Source organism: Bubalus bubalis, chromosome 10, assembly GCF_019923935.1.
Source record: "Bubalus bubalis isolate 160015118507 breed Murrah chromosome 10, NDDB_SH_1, whole genome shotgun sequence".
NCBI lineage: Eukaryota > Metazoa > Chordata > Mammalia > Artiodactyla > Bovidae > Bubalus > Bubalus bubalis.
Window position 1 is genome coordinate 88007858 of NC_059166.1, and position 23585 is coordinate 88031442.

The window sequence follows — 23585 nt, forward strand, 5'->3', positions numbered from 1 at the left end:
AGAGGAGCCTGGTGGGCTGCAGACCATGGGGTCGCAAAGAGTCAGACACGACTGAGCGACTTCCCTTTCACTTTTCCCTTTCATGCATTGGAGAAGGAAATGGCAACCCACTCCAGTGTTCTTGCCTGGAGAATCCCAGGGATGGGGGAGCCTGGTGGGCTGCCGTCTATGGAGTCCAACAGAGTTGGACACGACTGAAGCGACTTAGCAGCAGCAGCATATGAAGATTGGGTTTAAAACATCCTCCTTTATGTTACAAATCTTGCCCTCCAAATTCATGTGGAATTTTCCTCTTCTCAATTTAGTTCAGAACTAACAAACAATATTGTGTTGAGGCCTCTCTAAACATCTTTGTGCCTGTTCTTCTTTTATATTTTCATTTTCTTGCAAGCATGTGCATGCTCTCTCATATTGAAAAGTCTAAGCTAATGAGAAATTGCAACTATCTGGTAGAAAAATATTATAGAGGAAGTTCAATAGTTGGTGAACCAGCTTTTGCTGTTTCAGCATATTGCCTTTTTCTCCATATCCCATCCATTTTCAGAGGTAAGAGATTAATTTATTACATGAACCTTGAAATATTAAATATGGTTAAAAATCTATAATAGCTAAAGATAAACATATGCATGCAAATAGAGAATAAGTAATAATCCATTCCTGTAGAGGACAGAGTGGGAGTTAGTAGACTTTGTAAGCAGTCCTGGATCCGAATCCCAGTGGAATTTCTTACAGTGTCAGTCTCCTAACTTCTAGCCCCACTCTCCTACTCAATAAATATGCATATACACCTCCTCACAAGGATATTGTTAGACATGGATTTAAAAGTACCTGGAATGTAGTATTATGAAAAATCCATTTTTGTACATAAGAAATGTTCAAATACTGGGAATTTCATATGATTTGAGCTAATAAAGGGCTTTCTGGGTGGTTCAGTGATAAAGAATCTACCCGCCAAGCAGGAGGTTCAGGAGACCTGGGTTCAGTCCCTGGGTTGGGAAAATCCCCTGAAGTAAGCAATGGCAACCCACTCTAGTATTCTTGCCTGGAAAATTCTATGGGCAGAGGAGCCTGGCAGGCAGGTTCATGGGATCATAAGGAGTCAGGCATGACTAAACACACAGCACACACACACAAGCTAATAAACACTCAATTAGTGTCTCTCTTCATTTTCAAGAAAATTTTATGAAGAGCTCTTTCTTGGAAAATAAAATAACCTCCAGTGAGTAAGATTCTATAGTTGGAAAACAGCTGGCAGTGTATACAGAGTCCAGACCTGGCCACAGACAGGAAATCCATATATGGGCAAATATCACACATCTCTGATGCAGGATACAGGATGCTTGGGGCTGGTGCACTGGGATGACCCAGAGGGTTGCTATGGGGAGGGAGGTGGGGTGGGGGGGGCGGGAGTTCAGGATTCATGTGTGCACCCGGGTGGATTCATGTTGATGTGTGACAAAACCAATACAATATTGTAAAGTAATTAGCCTCCAATTAAAATAAATAAATTTAAATTTAAAAAAGCAAATCATCTCTTAAATAATGCTTAATAAGCCAGGAAAGGTGAACAAATGACTTTAACTGAAATTATAAATGAAAATATAGCTTCACGAATAAGTGTAATAGGTAGTCTTTGCTTCTGGACAATAGTCATGAATCATAAACTAGCACTGTGTATGTGTGTGTGTGTGTGTGTGTGTGTACATGTGCACGCTCAGTAGTGTCTAATTCTTTGTGACCCGCTGGGCAGTAGCCACCCAGGCTCCACTGTTCATTGGATTTCCCATGTAAGAATACTGGAGTGGGTCACCATTTCTATCTCCAGGGATCTTCCTCACCCAGGGATCAAACCCACATCTCTTGTATCTCCTGCATTGGCAGATGGATTCTTTACCACTGTGCCAACTGGAAAACTCAAGCCAACACAATTTACTGCTGTTATTTACCACTAATTAATTTTAACTTTTTCAGTGGCTTAAATAATGATAACACTGCAACTTTCTCACACCCAGCAACAGTTCAAAGAGACACACCTCCTCTTTCAGATCCTGTGCAGACTCAGATATGCTTTGGAAAACTTTTTTGAGGTATAACTGTCATATAACATTATATTAATTTCACCCAAGATGTACTTTTGCTGGGTCAGAAATATAAAATTCAGAACATTGCAGAAGTTTGGTCTGCCATTGATTTAAATTAAAAACAGAAAAAAAAATGAGATAGACAATGATAGCTATAGAATACTAACAAATACAACAATTTAAAATAAGGATAGGACACTATGATTTGTAATTTTAAGTTAAACTTGAATTTGAGAATACATTTTTTTTTTCTGTTACATAAGATTATGTAACAAATTACCTCAAAATTGAGGGGCTCAAAATAACAATTTGTTATCTCTCAGGATTCTTTGGGTTGACCAGGTTAAGCCAGGCATTCTCACTTGGCATCTCTCATGTAGTTTTAGATACTTGGAGTCTGGAGTTGGCATTATCAGAAGGTTCAGATGGAATATTCATCCACAATGACCTCTTCACTTACATGCCTGATGCTTCCCTAGTCTTCCATGTAGCCTTTCTCTTCAGACCAAATTTTTTACAAGGCAGTTCAGAGCTCCAAGAGGCAAGAGTGGAAACTGCTAGTCTTCTCAAAGCCTAGGTCTATAACTGAAGCTGCACCATTTTACTACACTCTCTTGGTCAAAATTGGTATGTCAGCCCTGGTTCAAGAGAATGAGCAGCAGACCCCACTTCTTATGGAGTGGAAAGTTAGTGAGAGAATGAGGACTAAATCCTACTTCTTATGGAATGGGAAGTTAGTGATAGTAAACATCTTTGAGACAAGCTACCACACCGATACCAGCAGATAAAAGCTGAAAAGACCTTACAGTAAGACATACATAAGAGTCTGGAAAACTTAAATTGCCTTAAAGATATCTTTGTATCTCTTATGTCCTGTTATGTATTTGTTGAAAAATCATGGGGAACTTCACCTCTCTAGTCTTAGTTTTTCTCATCTATAAAATAGAACTAATTAACACCAATTCATAGGCTTGTTGTGAGAATTTAATGTAATGTCCTCAAGGTGATTAAATCTTCTTGGGTCAATAAATACTAGCTGTTACTAGAGATCTATTTAGAACCAAAATTATAGCACATGTATGAGAATGATCACCACCCAAACACCTATTTTAGAAAAGCAGAAAAATTGCTCTCCTGATGAGTTATTCATTCATTTTAAAATATTTAATAATATTAGAACAATTACCAGGATATATATTCAGTTCAGTTCTGTTCAGTTCAGTTTCTCAGTCGTGTCCAACTCTTCATGACCTATGGACTGCAGCACACCAGGCTTCCCTATCCATCACCAACTCCCAGAGCTTGCTCAAACTCACATCCATTGAGTCAGTGATACCATCAAACCATCTCATCCTCTGTCACACTGTTCTCCTCCTGACTTCAATCTTTCCCAGCATCAGGGTCTTTTCCAATGAGTCAGTTCTTTGCATCCGTGGCCAAAGTATTGGAGCTTCAACATCAGTCCTTCCAGTGAATATTCAGGACTGATTTCCTTTAGGATTGGCTGGTTGGATCTCCTTGCATTGGGCACTAGAATAGCACAGACATCTTGAAACCTTCTCATCTAATGCTCACAGTCTGGTGGAAGAGAAGGAACTCCGAACTATTTGGAACAAGGTGTCGCACATGTTGTATAAAAGAAACACAAATGAAGGGAGGGCAAATCTTAGGGAGTTAGGGATGGATTCATAAGAAGAGATAACATTTGAAAGAACTATTAAGGAATGAGTAGGAAAAGTCTTGAAATGCTATTAAATGACACAAGTAAAATGGGGTAATAATAAGTAGAAATAGGTCTTCAAATCATCAGATAAATTAGAAAATAAGCAAAATGGACTAACGTGGAAACTTTCTGATCAATAGCAGTTATTCTCCATTTGTTATTTCTTCCCACACTCAAATCCCCAACCCAAACTGGGTCAGCAGAGCCAGTTCTCCCCTGCCAACCCTGCCCAGGTGCATTTAAGGGATAAGAATGACATGTAGCATCTTTAGTTCTACACTAGAATTAACTCATTGCAAGAGAAACAGATGCCACCATTGGGGAGGAGAATTGAGATCGTCTCTAGGATTCCTGAAGAAATATGGATGGAGGTTCATAGTATTGTACAGGAGACAGTGATCAAAACCATCCCCAAGAAAAAGAAATGCAAAAGGGCAAAATTTATAAGGCCTGAGGAGGCCTTACAAATAGCTGAGAAAAGAAGAGAAGCTAAAGGCAAAGGAGAAAAGAAAAGAAAAACCCATTTGAATGCAGAGTCCCAAAGAATAGGAAGGAGAGATAAGAAAGCCTTTTTCAGTGATCAATGCAAAGAAATAGAGGAAAACAATAGAATAGGAAAGACTAGAGATCTCTTCAAGAAAATTAGAGGTACCAAGGGAAAATTTCATGCAAATATGGGCACAATAAAGGACAGAAATTGTATGGACCTAACAGAAGCAGAAGATATTAAGAAGTGGTGGCAAGAATACACAGAAAAACTGTACAAAAAAAGATCTTCATGACACAGATAATCACAATGGTGTGATCACTCACCTAGAGCCAGACATCCTGGAATGCAAAGTCAAGTAGGCCTTAGGAAACATCATTAGAAACAAAACTAGTGGAGGTGATGGAATTCCAGCTGAGCTATTTCAAATCCTGAAAGATGATGCTATGAAAGTGCTGCACTCAACATGCCAGGAAATTTGGAAAACTCAGCAGTGGCCACAGGACTGGAAAAGGTCAGTTTCATTCCAATCCCAAAGAAAGGCAATGGCAAAGAATGTTCAAACAACTGCTCAACTGCACTCATCTCACACACCAGCAAAGTAATGCTCAAAATTCTCAAACTAGACTTCAAAAGTACATTAACTGATAACTTCCAGATGTTCAAGCTGGATTTAGAAAAGGCAGAAGAACCAAAGATCAAATTGCCTAAAACCACTGGATCATAGAAAAAGCAAGAGAGTTCTAGAAAAACATCTACTTCTGCTTTATTGACTATGCCAAAGCCTTTGACTGTGTGGATCACAACAAATTGTGGAAAATTCTTCAAGAGATGGCAATACTAGACCACCTTACCTGCCTCCTGAGAAATTGGTATGCAGGTCAGGAAGCAACAGTTAGAACTGGACAGGGAACAACAGACTGGTTACAAATTGGAAAATGAATACATCAAGGCTGCATCCTGTCACCCTGCTGGTTTAACTTATATGCAGAGCACATCCTGCAAAAAGTCAGGCTGCATGAAACACAAGCTGGAATCTAGATTTCTGGGAGAAATATCAATAACCTCAGATATGCAGATGACACCACCCTTATGGCAGAAAGTGAAGAAGAACTAAAGAGCCTCTTGATGAAAGTGAAAGAGGAGAGTGAAAAGTTGGCTTAAAACTCAGCATTCAGAAAACTAAGATCATGGTATCTGATCCCATCACTTCATGGCATAGATGAGGAAACAATGGAAACAGTGACAGACTTTATTTTCTTGGGCTCCAAAATCACTGCAGATGGTGACTGCAGCCATGAAATTAAAAGACACTTACTCCTTGGAAGAAAAGCTATGACCAACCTAGACAGCATATTAAAAAGCAGAGACATTACCTTGTCAACAAAGGTCCATACAGTGAAAGCTATGGTTTTTCCAGTGGTCATGTATGAATGTGAGAGTTGGACTATAAAGAAAACTGAGTGCTGAAGAACTGATGCTTTTGAATTGTGGTGTTGGAGAAGACTCTTGAGAGTCCCTTGGACTGCAAGGAGATCAAACCTTTTAATCCTAAAGGAAATCTGTTCTGAATATTCTTTGGAAGGACTGATGCTGAAGCCTAAACTCCAATATTTTGGCCACCTGATGCAAAGAACTGACTCACTTGAAAAGACCCTGATGCTGGGAAAGATTGAAGGAGAAGAGGACCACAGAGGATGAGATGGTTGGATGGTATCACTGACTCGAAGGACATGAATTTAAGTAAGCTCCAGGAGCTGGTGAAGGATAGGGTAGCCTGTCTGCTGCAGTCCATGGGGTCGCAAAGAGTCGGACACAACTGAGCAACTGAACTGAATTAAGTTTCCATTGCTAAATCGTTAAAACACACACAGGCCTGTTTTAACATCTTTATTTCTATATATTTCTACTGTATCTTTATTCTTCCTCATTAGCATGAGATTGAATGAGACTAAAAGTTTTGGTTCATTTTGCTCTTCTCTATAGGTTCAGTTGGCAGATAGGACCGTGCTTTGGTAAAAGTTGCCTCTCTGTCCTGTAGTTCAGACATTCTATTATTTGAAAATACCTCTGTTAAATGGAGTAATAAATCCTACCTCATACAAATATTGTAAGGATAGCATATGTCATGTATCTAGCACATTTGAATATGCACCATAGAAATTCAATACATTGGACATTTATTTCTTTGAAGAGTTTCTAAAACTAAGGAGTTGGAAGTTCATCTTATGACAAGGTTTTATTTAATAATTTATTTATTCAGTAAGCATTAATTTGTTGTCAACTATGTGAAGGATGCTCTGCAGGTCTTTTAAGAACTTAATAATTCTACTTTTGGAGATTTTAAGCTTGTTGTTTCCATGTTTTGTTAACAAATGTTCATCATCTTATCTCCTTTTGACCTCACAGTATTTGAAAATCCTTGTTTTTTGTTTTCCCCTAATCAAATACATATTTTTCAATTTTAACTAAAAATTTTCTTCTAACAAATTTTTCCCTCTATTTCTATCATCACTTTTTTTTAATGTAAAATTTCATTTATTTTTGGGGTAGAAGCCTTACACAGTTTTCATTAGATTTGTCTCTAAGTATTTTGTTTTTGTTACTATTGTAAGTATTATAAGATATTTTCAATTATTAATTGCCAATAAAAGGAAATATAAATTATTTTTACTATTTGGCTTTGTGTCCTGAAATCTTGCAGAATTCAAGTGTTAGGTCTAATACTTTGATTTTCAATATACATAATCATACTGTCTGTGAGTAAAAGCAAGTTTACTTTTTCTTGCACAATAGTCATACATTTTATTTTATTATTTCCCATCTTTTAGGCTAAGACCTCCAGTACAATATCGAATAGATGTTGTAAGAGTATTCATAAAGAATATTGTTTGGTTTTTATAAATGTCAAGTAGAAAATTTCCTTCTATTCATATATTATTGAGTGTTTTTTCATGAAAGTTTCAGATATCAACAACTTTTTTACATCTGTTGATATGACCATATGATTTTTCTAATTTACTCTGTTAATGTGATGAATTACATTGACTAAGTGTCACTTGTTAAGTTATGCTATTTCTTTTGCTAGATTTAATTTAATAATATTTTGTTGTGAACTTTTGCATCTCTATTCATGAAGAATGTAACTGTATCATTTTCTTTTCCTATATCCTTTCCAAATTTTGTTATTAGGGCTACAATGGGCTACCATTATCACAACTTAGTCAAGTTTTTAGGTTTTTTTTTTAATGTATTTACTAGCTTTTATTTATATCACCCATAAGCAGTTCTAATGAAATTTCAGGTCCTTTACTACTGGTCATGGAAGTTTTTAAGACTGTTACATCCATAATTTCTCCTTTCACTGCTTACTTCCCTCAGCCGAAACAGCACAGAAGCTAATGTAACCCTGTGGTAAGCTGGAACCCTCATATGTACATCATCTATGCTAATGGCCAACCAAGGATAATTACCATCAAAATAAAAGAACTACTTAACTTAGAAAGATCAGTGGTGTATCTTGCCTGACATTCTGTATCTTTCAGTGAATAATGTTTAATGCTTAGGGGGAAGTATAGAACCTATTATGCTCCTAACTATGCAAAACTATTCCAAGAAAAAAAATAGTTTTCCTCTGATAGCTAATCATCAGCTTGAGGCCAAAACATAAGGACAGTAAGAATCCAGTGCTTGAAAAATATGCCCCGTTGTGAAATTGCAGAAGCTGTTCTTATGTTCAGATGTTCTCCCAGTAGTCAGCATCTTCCAGGATTAATTCAATTTCAGTCTCATATCACAAGTGGCGAACAATTATTTTTTTAAGAATAAATAAGCCAATATTTTTTCTCTTTCTTTTTAAGTCCTAATATTAGTAAAAGATAACCTCTGAAATAATTGATCAAGTTAAATAGCTGTTGAAAATAGGAAAAGGGGGGTTTCTTTAATAAAGTATCTATCTTATTGATACTGTTTTTCCCTCATTTTTTCTAACATTCCCCCACACACACACTCTGCACAAACCTTTTAATGAGAAAGGGCTTGAATCTACTGATACATGGGTAGAACAGCAAAGCCAAAAAACTTCTCAAGACTGAGGATATATTGTTCTACAAAATTTACCCCCGGACTGCAGACATGACATGAATTCTTGGTCTAGTTGCATTGTCTGTAAATTGAGTGGATCCCTACTAAATTCCCTTGCAAGTCATATACTTTTTACTTTGGGTTATTCCAAACGTGGCCTTTATGTGGGCTTTACCAAAAAGATAAATAGCAGTCAATAGACGTGCTTATATTAATACAATGTCGCCAATCATCTTTTCATAAGATAATCACCCTCTGTATTTGTTCTATAATCATTTGAATCCCTTAATTCCTAAACTGTAGTAACATATTACTTGTCTTACAGATTAATAAGGCAAGTGCTTAATCGTTCAGTCATGTCTGACTCTTTGCAACCCCATGAACCTCCAGGTTCCTCTGTCCATGGGATTCTCCAGGCAAGAATACAGGAGTGGGTTGCCAAGCCCTTCTCCAGGGAATCTTCCCAACCCAGCGATCAAATCCAGGTCTCCCACATCACAAGTGGATTCTTTACCATCTGAGTCACCAGGGACAGTAATGAAACCTAATGTCTGAGATATGTAAATTAGCTGTCATTTAAAATGAAATACAAAACCAAAATAGAATGGATCTTATTTTAAACCACATGTCACTGAACAGATCACTGCAAATGAAGACATATTTCTCAGCATTTAGAGTTTGGAAAGGGGATTATATTTTCTGCTAAGTTTAGTACAGTGGAGAGGTGATTATATAGGGAAAGGCCATTCTTTCGAAAAATAACAATAATTAATCATTTAATCCACACTACAATACTAATAATAATATTATCCTGTTTTTTCTATCCTTTTTTTTTTCCAGCAAAGTGAGTCTTAGAAAGGTTTAATAATTTAAACAAAGTCACAGAGTTCATAAATAGGCTAAAAAACTAGTATCCTTTTTAATTAGTCATGTTACCTTCTCAACCTAGTAATTTTGTTTAGCATTACTAATGTGTATTCAGAGATGTTCTTCATGTCCACAATGTAAAGCATTAGTTGGTAGAAGAACATCTTTGGGGTAAAAAAGACTATCAAAAAGTTTCTTTAAAAAAAAAGAAGTCAGAATGGATTAGTAATAAGAGCTAGAATTAAACCAATATGTATTAGGTCCCAGGCACTACGCTAATCTCTTGATCATAAAACACTTACAAAATATAATACATACAACATACTATCATTCTTTCAGTGTTAACTGAATGCCTTTTATGTTTCATTTATACTTAAAACACCATGAGGTTGCCATTATTATTCCTATTTCACAGTGAGGAAACTGAAGTGCCCAGGCTTTAAATATCTTGTTTAAGGTCACAAAGGACTCCACATGATGGAGTCAGTTCAGAGCTATGGCTCCCAGCCACCAAAACTCACAAAGTCCTCAGAAACTATCCATGAAACTTAGGATATCTATCTTGATAGAAAATGGAGGAGTGCCCCAAAACATGTAGCTTCTAAAAGGACAGCATGGAATTCCAAACTCCTCTTACCCAAGACACACATGATTCAATGACTTTCATGTAAAATTTTTTTAAGTTACAGATGAGATACCAGCAATTATCAACTCATCCTCCCGTCAGTTGTGATCTCTCATTTTCATTCTCTTGGAGTCTTGCCTCATACCATTCCACTTCTTGCATGTGAAATCAAATGGTTTTTATTTTTCAATTTGTTAATGTGGTGTATTACATTGATTGATTTGTGGATATTGAAGAATCCTTGCATCCCTGGATAAAGCCCACTTGGTCATGGTGTATGATCTTTTTAATGTATTGATGGATTCTGAATGCTAGAATTTTGTTAAGGATTTTTGCATCTATGTTCATCAGTGATATTGGCCTGTAGTTTTTTTTTTTTGTGGGATCTTTGTCAGGTTTTGGTATTAGGGTGATGGTGGCCTCATAGAATGAGTTTGGAAGTTTACCATCCTCTGCAATTTGCTGGAAGAGTTTGAGCAGGATAGGTGTTAGCTCTTCTCTAAATTTTTGGTAGAATTCAGCTGTGAAACCATCTGGACCTGGGCTTTTGCTTGCTGGAAGATTTTTGATTACAGTTTCAATTTCCGTGCTTGTGATGGGTCTGTTAAGATTTTCTATTTCTTCCTGGTCGAGTTTTGGAAAGTTGTACTTTTCTAAGAATTTGTCCATTTCTTCCACGTTGTCCATTTTATTGGCATATAATTGTTGATAGTAGTCTCTTATGATCCTTTGTATTTCTGTGTTGTCTGTTGTGATCTCTCCATTTTCATTTCTAATTTTATGGATTTGATTTTTCTCCCTTTGTTTCTTGATGAGTCTGGCTAATGGTTTGTCAATTTTATTTATCATTTCAAAAAACCAGCTTTTGGTTTTGTTGATTTTTGCTATGATCTCTTTTGTTTCTTTTGCATTTATTTCTGCTCTAAGTTTTAAGATTTCTTTCCTTCTACTAACCCTGGGGTTCTTCATTTCTTCCTTTTCTAGTTGCTTTAGGTGTAGAGTTAGGTTATTTATTTGACTTTTTTCTTGTTTCTTGAGGTGTGCCTGTATTGCTATGAACTTTCCCCTTAGGACTGCTTTTACCGTGTCCCACAGGTTTTGGGTTGTTGTGTTTTCATTTTCATTCGTTTCTATGCAAATTTTGATTTCTTTTTTGATTTCTTCTGTGATTTGTTGGTTATTCAGCAGCGTGTTGTTCAGCCTCCATATGTTGGAATTTTTCATAGTTTTTCTCTTGTAATTGAGATCTAATCTTACTGCATTGTGGTCAGAAAAGATGCTTGGAATGATTTCTATTTTTTGAATTTACCAAGGCTAGCTTTATGGCCCAGGATGTGATCTATCCTGGAGAAGGTTCCATGTGCGCTTGAGAAAAAGGTGAAATTCATTGTTTTGGGATGAAATGTCCTATAGATATCAATTAGGTCTAACTGGTCTATTGTATCGTTTAAAGTTTGTGTTTCCTTGTTAATTTTCTGTTTAGTTGATCTATCCATAGGTGTGAGTGGGGTATTAAAGTCTCCCACTATTATTGTGTTATTGTTAATTTCTCCTTTCATACTTGTTAGCATTTGTCTTACATACTGCGGTGCTCCCGTGTTGGGTGCATATATATTTATAATTGTTATATCTTCTTCTTGGATTGATCCTTTGATCATTATGTAGTGACCATCTTTGTCTCTTTTCACAGTCTTTGTTTTAAAGTCTATTTTATCTGATATGAGTATTGCTATTCCTGCTTTCTTTTGGTCCCTATTTGCATGGAAAATCTTTTTCCAGCCCTTCACTTTCAGTCTGTATGTGTCCCCTGTTTTGAGGTGGGTCTCTTGTAGACAACATATGTAGGGGTCTTGTTTTGTATCCATTCAGCCAGTCTTTGTCTTTTGGTTGGGGCATTCAACCCATTTACATTTAAGGTAATTACTGATAAGTATGATCCCGTTGCCATTTACTTTATTGTTTTGGGTTCGAATTTATACACTGTTTTTGTGTTTCCTGTCTAGAGAATATCCTTTAGTATTTGTTGGAGAGCTGGTTTGGTGGTGCAGAATTCTCTCAGCTTTTGCTTGTCTGAAAAGCTTTTGATTTCTCCTTCATACTTGAATGAGATCCTTGCTGGGCACAATAATCTGGCCTGTAGGTTATTTTCTTTCATCATTTTAAGTATGTCTTGCCATTCCCTCCTGGCTTGAAGAGTTTCTATTGAAAGATCAGCTGTTATCCTTATGGGTATTCCCTTGTGTGTTATTTGTTGTTTTTCCCTTGCTGCTTTTAATATTTGTTCTTTGTGTTTGATCTTTGTTAATTTGATTACTATGTGTCTTGGGGTGTTTCGCCTTGGGTTTATCCTGTTTGGGACTCTCTGGGTTTCTTGGACTTGGGTGATTATTTCCTTCCCCATTTTAGGGAAGTTTTCAACTATTATCTCCTCAAGTATTTTCTCATGGTCTTTCTTTTTGTCTTCTTCTTCTGGGACCCCTATGATTCGAATGTTGTAGCGTTTAATATTGTCCTGGAGGTCTCTGAGATTGTCCTCATTTCTTTTAATTCGTTTTTCTTTTACCCTCTCTGATTCATTTATTTCTACCATTCTATCTTCTAATTCACTAATCCTACCTTCTGCCTCTGTTATTCTACTATTTGTTGCCTCCAGAGTGTTTTTAATTTCACTTATTGCATTATTCATTATATACTGACTCTTTTTTATTTCTTCTAAGTCCTTGTTAAACCTTTCTTGCATCTTCTCAATCCTTGCCTCCAGGCTATTCATCTGTGATTCCATTTTGATTTCAAGATTTTGGATCAATTTCACTATCATTATTCGGAATTCTTTATCAGGTAGATTCCCTATCTCTTCCTCTTTTGTTTGGTTTGGTGGGCATTTATCCTGTTCCTTTATCTGCTGGCTATTCCTCTGTCTCTTCATCTTGTTTAAATTACTGAGTTTGGGGTGTCCTTTCTGTATTCTGGCAGTTTGTGGAGTTCTCTTTATTGTGGTGTTTCCTCACTGTGTGTGGGTTTGTACAGGTGGCTTGTCAAGGCTTCCTGGTTAGGGAAGGTTGTGTCGATGTTCTGGTGGATGGAGCTGTATTTCTTCTCTCTGGAATGTAATGAAATGTCCAGTAATGAGTTATGAGAGGTCTATGGTTTTGGGGTGACTTTGGGCAGCCTGTATCTTGAAGCTCAGGGCTGTGTTCCTTTGTTGCTGGAGAATTTGCTTGGTATGTCTTGCCCTGGAACTTGTTGGCCCTTGTGTGGTGCTTGGTTTCAGTGTCGGTATGCAGGCGTTTGATGAGCTCCTGTCAATTAATGCACCACATTAACAAATTGAAAAATAAAAACCATATGATTATCTCAATAGATGCAGAGAAAGCCTTTGACAAAATTCAACATCCATTTATGATAAAAACTCTCCAGAAAGCAGGAATAGAAGGAACATACCTCAACATAATAAAAGCTATATATGACAAACACACAGCAAACATTATCCTCAATGGTGAAAAATTTAAAGCATTTCCTCTAAAGTCAGGAACAAGACAAGGGTGCCCACTTTCACCATTACTATTCAACATAGTTTTGGAAGTTTTGGCCACAGCAATCAGAGCAGAAAAAGAAATAAAAGGAATCCAAATTGGAAAAGAAGAAGTAAAGCTCTCACTGTTTGCAGATGACATGATCCTCTACATAGAAAAGCCTAAAGACTCCACCAGAAAATTACTAGAACTAATCAATGACTATAGTAAAGTTGCAGGATATAAAATCAACACACAGAAATCCCTTGCATTCCTATACACTAATAATGAGAAAACAGAAAGAGAAATTAAGGAAACAATTCCAGTCACCATTGCAACGGAAAGAATAAAATACTTAGGAATATATCTACCTAAAGAAACTAAAGACCTATATATAGAAAACTATAAAACACTGGTGAAAGAAATCAAAGAGGACACTAACAGATGGAGAAATATACCATGTTCATGGATTGGAAGAATCAATATAGTGAAAATGAGTATACTACCCAAAGCAATCTATAGATTCAATGCAATCCCTATCAAGCTACCAACGGTATTTTTCACAGAGCTCGAACAAATAATTTCACAATTTGTATGGAAATACAAAAAACCTCGAATAGCCAAATCTATCTTGAGAAAGAAGAATGGAACTGGAGGAATCAACCTACCTGACTTCAGGCTCTACTACAAAGCCACAGGTATCAAGACAGTATGATACTGGCACAAAGACAGAAATATAGATCAATGGAACAAAATAGAAAGCCCAGAGATTAATCCACACACATATGGACACCTTATCTTTGACAAAGGAGGCAAGAATACACAATGGATTAAAGACAATCTCTTTAACAAGTGGTGCTGGGAAGTCTGGTCAACCACTTGTAAAAGAATGAAACTAGAACACTTTCTAACACCATACACAAAAATAAACTCAAAATGGATTAAAGATCTAAACATAAGACCAGAAACTATAAAACTCCTAGAGGAGAACATAGGCAAAACACTCTCTGACATACATCACAGCAGGATCCTCTATGACCCACCTCCCAGAATATTGGAAATAAAAGCAAAAATAAACAAATGGAACCTAATTAACCTTAAAAGCTTCTGGACATCAAAGGAAACTATTAGCAAGGTGAAAAGACAGCCTTCAGAATGGGAGAAGATAATAGCAAATGAAGCAACTGACAAACAACTAATCTCGAGGATATACAAGCAACTCCTACAGCTCAACTCCAGAAAAATAAATGACCCAATCAAAAAATGGGCCAAAGAACTAAATAGACATTTCTCCAAAGAAGACATACAGATGGCTAACAAACACATGAAAAGATGCTCAACATCACTCATTATCAGAGAAATGCAAATCAAAATCACTGTGAGGTACCATTTCACGCCAGTCAGAATGGCTGCGATCCAAAAGTCTACAAGTAATAAATGCTGGAGAGGGTGTGGAGAAAAGGGAACCCTCTTCCACTGTTGGTGGGAATGCAAACTAGTACAGCCACTATGGAGAACAGTGTGGAGATTCCTTAAAAAACTGGAAATAGAACTGCCTTATGATCCAGCAATCCCACTGCTGGGCATACACACTGAGGAAATCAGAAAGGAAAGAGACATGTGTACCCCAATGTTCATCGCAGCACTGTTTATAATAGCCAGGACATGGAAGCAACCTAGATGTCCATCAGCAGATGAATGGATAAGAAAGCAGTGGTACATATACACAATGGAGTATTACTCAGCCATTAAAAAGAATACATTTGAATCATTTCTAATGAGGTGGATGAAACTGGAGCCTATTATACAGAGTGAAGTAAGCCAGAAAGAAAAACACCAATACAGTATACTAACGCATATATATGGAATTTAGAAAGATGGTAACAATAACCCTGTGTACGAGACAGCAAAAGAGACACTGATGTATAGAACAGTCTTATGGACTCTGAGAGAGAGGGAGAGGGTGGGAAGATTTGGGAGAATGGCATTGAAACATGTAAAATATCATGTATGAAATGAGTTGCCAGTCCAGGTTCGATGCACAATACTGGATGCTTGGGGCTGGTGCACTGGGACGATCCAGAGGGATGGAATGGGGAGGGAGGAGGGAGGAGGGTTCAGGATGGGGAACACATGTATACCTGTGGTGGATTCATTTTGATATTTGGCAAAACTAATACAATTATGTAAAGTTTAAAAAATAAAATTAAATTAAAATAAATAAATAAATAAATAATTCATAAGTAGTATTTCTAGAGTTTATATAAAGTAAGAAACTATATTTTTAAAGTGGAAGGATGATTATATCCATTTTTTAACATAATCACAGAATCTAAAACTTAAAAAACTGAAACTATAACCATCAAACAACAAAGTGCCTACCTCCACGAGTCCTTGGAAGCAAACAAATGTGCTTTTCTGATTTCTATATGTTGACCTTTCATGCTGTTCTCTTCTAAAAGGAAACAGAACTCCTTGAGTAAGACTGATTCCATATTTTTGGCCCGAAAAAAAGCAAGCTGAATCTGAGATACTTTTTATTAAAGAATACTTGAGAGTAGACAATGGTAATGATAACAGTAACAGCCTAGTGGCCGGGTAGAAACAAGCTGAGCGGCTACAGGAGGAAGCGATTACAACACGTTGGTATTGTTAGGATAGTCCAACATGATGCTGGCAGGAAAAGTTTACAAAAATTATGTTAAAAGGTGATTTTATGCAAACATGACTTTAGCACATTTTCTATAAACATGCTGTACACTGAACAGTCCAAATTATAGGATAACACTGAATGTTCAGTCAAGTGCAAAATCTTAAAATGCAATCATGGATTTGCTTTTATAGGGAGATGAAATTTAGAAAGAAAAGGAAGGTGAGTGTTGAATAAAAATTATCCTTGAGAAATTTCAAAGGATCAGAAAGAAATGAGAAAAAAATCATACAGTGCAGAGTATTTATGGTAACTAGCCCTTAAGAGGAGAAGGCAATGGCACCCCACTCCAGTACTCTTGCCTGGAAAATCCCATGGACGGAGGAGCCTAGTAGGCTGCAGTCCATGGGGTTGCGAAAAGTCGGAAACGACTGAGCGACTTTACTTTCACTTTTCACTTTCATACATTGGAGAACGAAATGGCAACCCACTCCAGTGTTCTTGCCTGGAGAATCCCAGGGATGGGGGAGCCTGGTGGGCTGCCGTCTATGGGGTCGCAGAGAGTCGGACATGACTGAAGCGACTTAGCAGCAGCAGCAGCAGCCCTTAGATGGCTTTTCATGATTTCACTTCTTTGTGTTCATGGTTTCTGGTGTGGTCCCTACTACGCTGACAGGAAATGACCTGGTAACCAATAGTGTGATGTCTGAGGCTAAGTCACAAAAAGACATTGCAAGTTCCGTATTGATCCCTCTTGGGTCACTTAACCTGAATGAAATGAGTGGCCATATCATAAGAATTCTACCCTCTAGAGAAAAACACATTGCAAGGAACTGAGGCCTCCCACCAACAACTAATTTGCCAGAAATATGAGTGGATAAAACATTCTTTCTGAGTATGTCTATGTGGATGTTTATGAATGAGAGTAGCATTTAAATTAATGACCTCAATAAATTAGATTCCCATCCCTAATCTGGGTGGGCATCATTTAGTCTGTTGAGGTTCTATTATAACAAAATGGCAGACAAAAGAGGAATTTGTCCCTTTCATCTGCCTCAGTAGTTAGGCTGGGACATTGCATCTTCCCTGCCATTCTACTGGGATTTACACTCTTGATACCTACCAGTTCCCAGGCATTTAGGGACTGGGTCTGAATTATACCCTTGACTTTACTGGGTGTCCAGCTTGCAGATAGCAGATCATGGGGTGTTTCTGCCTCCATAATCATGTGAACCAATTCTTCATAATAAGTCTTTTACAGTCTTGTGATTCTATTCTCCTAGAGAACCCAGACTATAAAGAGGTTAATCCTTCAGACTCAGTCAAGCCTCCACTCACATCTTGACTGGAATTCATGAGAGATTCCCAATTAGAAGCACCCAGCTGAACTGTTCCCAAATTCTTAATCTACAGAAATGGTGTGGGATTCCCTGGTGGCTCAGATGGTAAAGAACCTGCCTGCAATTCAGGAGACCTGGTTTGATCCCTGTGTCAGGAAGATTCCCTGGAAAATAGAATGGCTACCCACTCCAGTATTCTTGCCTGGAGAATTCCATGGATAGAAGATCCTAAAAGGCTAAAATCCATGGGTCACAAAAGACTGAGATACTATCACTTTCACCTTCAATACACAGTCAACATTGTTTCAGCTGATAATTTTAGGGGAAATTTGTTATACAGCAATAAGCAACTAGTATAGTATTATAGGAGAAAAAATACACAGAATGGTCTGTAACAAAATATAATCTTGATATATCTTGATGGATAATTAGCTAAAGAAAAGAGAAAACTACATAATGTTTAGAAAAGAAACCAACCCCTCTGCACTTTTTACCCTCTAAGCAAATGAAAAAGAGGAATCAAACCATAGTAAATGTGAGGAAAAACAGGCAGTGGGGAGGGAATTAGATCAAAGCAAAAAGAAAAAGAGGTTTAAAAAAAAAAAAAAAAAAAAAAACAAGAGAAAAGTCCATTTTGATAGAAATAAATTAAGAAACCCAGAATGGCCATTTATTTTTAAAAGAGATTTAAAACAGATTGTGGAGTTGATGAAATTCCAGCTGAGCTATTTCAGTCTTAAACGATGATGCTGTTAAAGAGCTGCCCTCAACATGCCAGCAAATTTGGAAAACTCACCAGTGGCCACAGGACTGGAAAAGATCAGTTTTCATTCCAATCACAAAGAAAGGCAAATGCCAAATAATGTTCATACTATCACACAGTTACATTCATTTCACACCCTAGCAAAGTAATGCTTAAAATTCTCCAGGTGAAGCTTCAAAAGTACATGAACTGAGAATTTCCAGATGTTCAAGTTGGATTCAGAAAAGGCAGAAGAACCAAAATGCCAAGATTTGTTGGATCATAGCAAAAGCAAGAGAGTTCCAGAAAAACAACTACTTCTACATCCAAAAGCCTTTTACTGTGTGGATCACAACAAACTGTGGAAAATTTTTCAAGAGACAGGAATACCAGACCACCTGACCTGCCTCCTAAGAAATCTGTATGCAGGTCAAGAAGCAATAGTTAGAACTGGACAGGGAACAGCAGACTGGTTCCAAATTGGTAAAGGAGTACGTCAAGGCTATATATTGTCACCCTGCTTATTTAATTATATGCAGAGTACAACATGAGAAATGCTGGGCTAGATGAAGCACAAACTGGAATCAAGATTGCTGGGAGAAATATCAATAACCTCAGATATGCAGATGACACAACCCTTTGGCAGAAAGTGAAGAAAAACTAAAGAACCCCTGGATGAAAATGAAAGAGGAGAGTAAAAAAGTTGGCTTAAAACTCAACATTCAGAAAACTAAGATCATGGCATCTGGTCCCATCACTTCATGGCAAATAGACAGGAAACAATGGAAACAGTGACAGACTTTATTTTCTTGGGCTCCATAATCACTGCAGATGGTGACTGCAGCCATGAAATTAAAAGACACTTGCTCCTTGGAAGAAAAGCTAGAGACATTGTTATGTTGACAAAGAGCTATATGCTGCTGCTGCTGCTAAATCGCTTCAGTCGTGTCCAACTCTGTGCGACCCCATAGACGGCAGCCCACCAGGCTCCCCCGTCCCTGGGATTCTCCAGGCAAGAACACTGGAATGGGTTGCCATTTCGTTCTCCAATGCATGAAAGTGAAAAGTGAAAGGGAAGTTGCTCAGTCATGTCGGACTCTGTGCGACTCCATGGACTGCAGCCTACCAGGCTCCTCCGCCCATGGGATTTTCCATGCAAGAGTACTGGAGTGGGGTGCCATTGCCTTCTCCAAACGAGCTATATAGTTTATGTTTTTTCCAGTAGTCATGTATGGATGTGAGAGTTGCACCATAAAGAAAGCTGGGTGCCAAAGAATTGATCTTTTTGAACTGTGGTGTTGGAGAAGACTTTTGAGAGTCCCTTAGACAGCAATGAGATCCAACCAGTCAATCGTAAAGGAAATCGGTCCTGAATATTCACTAGAAGGACTGATGCTGTAGTTGAAGCTCCAATACTTTGGCCACTTGATGCGAAAAACTGACTCATTGGAAAAGACCCTGATGCTGGGAAGATTGAAGTCAGGAGGAGAAGGGGATAACAGAGGATGAGATGGTTGGATGGCATCACTGACTCAATGGATGTGAGTTTGAGCAAGCTCTGGGAGTTGGTGATGGACAGGGAAACCTGGCATGCTGCAGTCCATGGGTCGCAAAGTGTCAGACGTGACTGAGCAACTGAACTGAACTGAAACCAAATTGACTTAAAATCAAAACAAACAAGATGTTATAGAAGAAATAAAATGTCTAGTTCCCCATATTATGTTAATAAGTATACTATAAAACACAGAAACACAGACTTCATATGGTTTTAAACGAGGCAGCCCCAAGAGAACTAGGGTAAAGTGAGAAAAGAGTTGAAGAGAGAGTTTGTTGTTGCTTTGCAGAATTATTTAAATATATACCTCGAAACCAAATGGGCTTCCCTGATGGCTCAAATGGTAAAGAATCTGCCTGCAATGCAGGAGATCTAGGTTCGGCCCCTGGGTCGGGAAGAACTCCTGGAGGAGTGCATGGCAACCCACTCCAGTATTCTTGCCTGGAGAACCCCCATTGCCAGTGGAGCCTGGTGGGCTACAGTGTGTGTAGTAGCAAAGAGTTTGAGCTGACTGAGAGACTAAGCACACACACACACCAAATCCTTGAATATTTGGCACCACCAATATGGCAATCTTTCTACTGGTGCTAGTCATATAAATACGTGTAATAAATCATGTAGTCAAATTCTCTGCTAGCCAATCAAAGTTGCTATATGGGAGAAAGGTGCAAACTTGGTTTTCATTTGCCTACACTAACATGTCTTATATGCAGACTCATGGGTACTACATGATCAGGCAGTATCTATGACTACAGGGACCCCCCAGCTTATATATTTTTATGTCTTTTTTCAACTCCAAATAAAATTTAGCCAGGTGTATATTCATGTAGTAATTTTATAAGTGATAAGGAAAACTTGCACAATTTTTAAAATACAGTCCTAATCCAGTGATTTGGATTGAGTGGTATGTTCTCCCAAAATCTTGAGTTGAGGAAAGAAGACATGATTGCAACCATATAAATTTCATAGAGGAATACATTTTTATAATTGATTTTCTTTCTTATAAAATTGATGGTAGTGAGTTACTTTTGCACTAAAGTAATTAACACAATTGTCAAATTAAAAATATAAGTCTAGGGAATTCATCAGCAGCCCAGTGGTTAGGACTCCATGCTTCCACTGCAGGGGCACCCAGATTTGATCCCTGCATGCCACACGAGTCAACAACAACAAAAAAAATACACACACACATATATATATGTGTATATATATATATATATATATATATATATATATAAAGTCTAGTGCTGATAAATAGCTTAGGTAAATGACAAAGTTGTCAACTTTGATGTTTTATTTTGTTTGGTTTATATCTATGAACTAATTGCTTGTTAAAATGTGATCACTCACTTGGAGTAAGTCTACAAAAATTCATTTTAGAACCTTCTCCAACATCATATAAATTTCTAGGTTCATTAACTTGTATAACCAACCAAGTCAAAAGTTAATGAGCGCTTCAAATCTTCCAGATCCTATCTGCCTTCCATTTTATGGAAATGGAGTAGCACTTTATAACATACATTCTTATAAATTCTTTAGTGAAATACAATTTAACTCAAACTCATGGATCTAATTTGGGATATATTTTGATGACAATTGCTAATTATATCTAATTCTTAATAACCATACAAATTACTTTATGGACAATATGTTCTATGCAAATAAAGTTGCATCTTTCAACATTAATGAGAAGGCAAAACACAAACTGATATACTGTATTTTGTGACTGTATTATGCTTTTTCTTATCTTTATTCTACAAGCTTCTGGAAAGCTGGTGAGGTGAGCTTCTATTTAGCTTTGATTCTGAATTCCACATACCTGGAAAGCTATGGTCACATCGCTACATGGGCTGCAACAGCAGCTCAACATCTCTCTGTCACTGACTCGTTGGTTTTTGTCTTAAATTATCTTATATGGATAGGCTTAACTTTCTATAGTTCTTACTCTGTATTTGTGCTCAGTCACTAAGTCGTGTCTGACTCTTTGTGACCTCCCTGGACTGCAGTCCTCCAGGCTCCTCTGACCATGGGTTTTTCCGGGCGCGAATACTGGAGTGGGCGGCCATTTCCTTCACTTCGATTCAGCATTTTGGCCTCTACTTCACTAGTGCATAGGCAATAGTTTCAATGTCCCTATTACTTTCCTGGGCCTTGAATTTATTGCTTTTCTGAGCTGTTTAATTCTTCATAGGTGATATGGGAGTTGAAGAAAGAAGAATGCCTGAAAAAACATTTTTGTACCTAACCTCCCTACAGAGCGTTAGTTGTTCAGTCATGTCTGACTCTTTGTGACCTCATGGGCTGTAGCTGCCGGGCTCCTCTGTCCATGGGGTTTTCCAGTCAAAATGTTACCTGAAAGTTCATCCTTAACAAATAGCATCCACATCCTAGAGCTTAATCCTTAGGCATTAAAAAGGGTAACTAAGTTTCATTTAGTCACTCAAATACCATGGTTTCCTAGCAGCAGCGGGAGAGGCACCTGTCCTCTCCCACAGGTTAGTTCTAATCTTCAAATGAATCACTGAGAACTCCTGTAAGCCAAACATGAATTTTTGTATGAATATGTGTGAATTTTTTTTATTAAAGCATGTATATGAAATAAAGTCTTTCTGATGTTGCCTTTTATGAAAACATATTTCTATTGACCAGCAAGTCTCTTTTATCTCTTTAATCTTTGTTCATGTTGTAGCTGTTGCTGAAATTAATGAACCATGTGAATTTCATCAAATGATACAACTACAGCATGACATAAAGCATAATTTTTCAGAAGTTTTTCTTTTCATAACTCTTTGCTATATAACACCCAGGAATTACAAGTTCAGCTTTTTTACTCCTCTGTCAAGTATCAAGCAGTGGAATTTTTATTCTATACAGTGTGTTATATTGAATACACAAAGTGAAAAATAGGAATATTTTACTAGTAAAATATTAATCAAGCAATTGATTAATATTATTGATTAATTATATTATTAATTATATTAACCAATAATTATTGATTAATAATAATAAAATCTATTATTTAAATAATTTTGAATATTTAAAATGTAATATTCATGGTTATTTTGAGAAATGACCAATAGCATCACTTCTAACATCAAACTTGATTATATTAATGGGAATTATTAACTTTGAGAAAGACATGATCAATAATTATTAATTTGACCTCTGGAGGAGGGCATGGCAATGCACTCCAGTATTTTTGCTGGGAGAATCCCGTGGACAGAGGAGCCTGGCAATCTACAGTCCTTAGGGTTATACAGAGTCAGACATGACTGAAGCGACTTAGCGCATGCACACACACACACACACACACACACACATTAGCTATTGTCTATTCAACTATAACCAATGTTAGTAAATATAAAATTGTTATTGGTCCAAAACTATATTATTAACTTTTTCTACAAAATAGGAAAGTACCAACAATTTATGATTTCTATAGGTTTAATATATCACTTCTTTAATTTTGAAAAAAATTTCTAGTTTAATTGGTTAAGTAACATAGTAACTCATCTCTTTGAAAATATTTATTTAATTTATTTATACCTCAATTATCACTATCAGTTATATGTTTACAGATTTTATGAAAATTTAGAATAAATATTTTATGTATTTCTATTCATCAATACTCTTTAAAGTTTGTTTTTTTTCGCTAAGTCACTTCAGTCGTGTCTGACTCTATGTGACCACCCCATAGACAGCAGCCCACCAGGCTCCCCCATCCCTGGGATTCTCCAGGCAAAAACACTGGAGTGGGTTACCATTTCCTTCTCCAATGCATGAAAGTGAAAAGTGAAAGTGAAGTCGCTCAGTCATGTCCGACCCTCAGCAACCCCATGGACTGCAGCCTTCCAGGCTCCTCCATCCATGGGATTTTCCAGGCAAGAGTACTGGAGTGGGGTGCCATTGCCTTCTCCTTA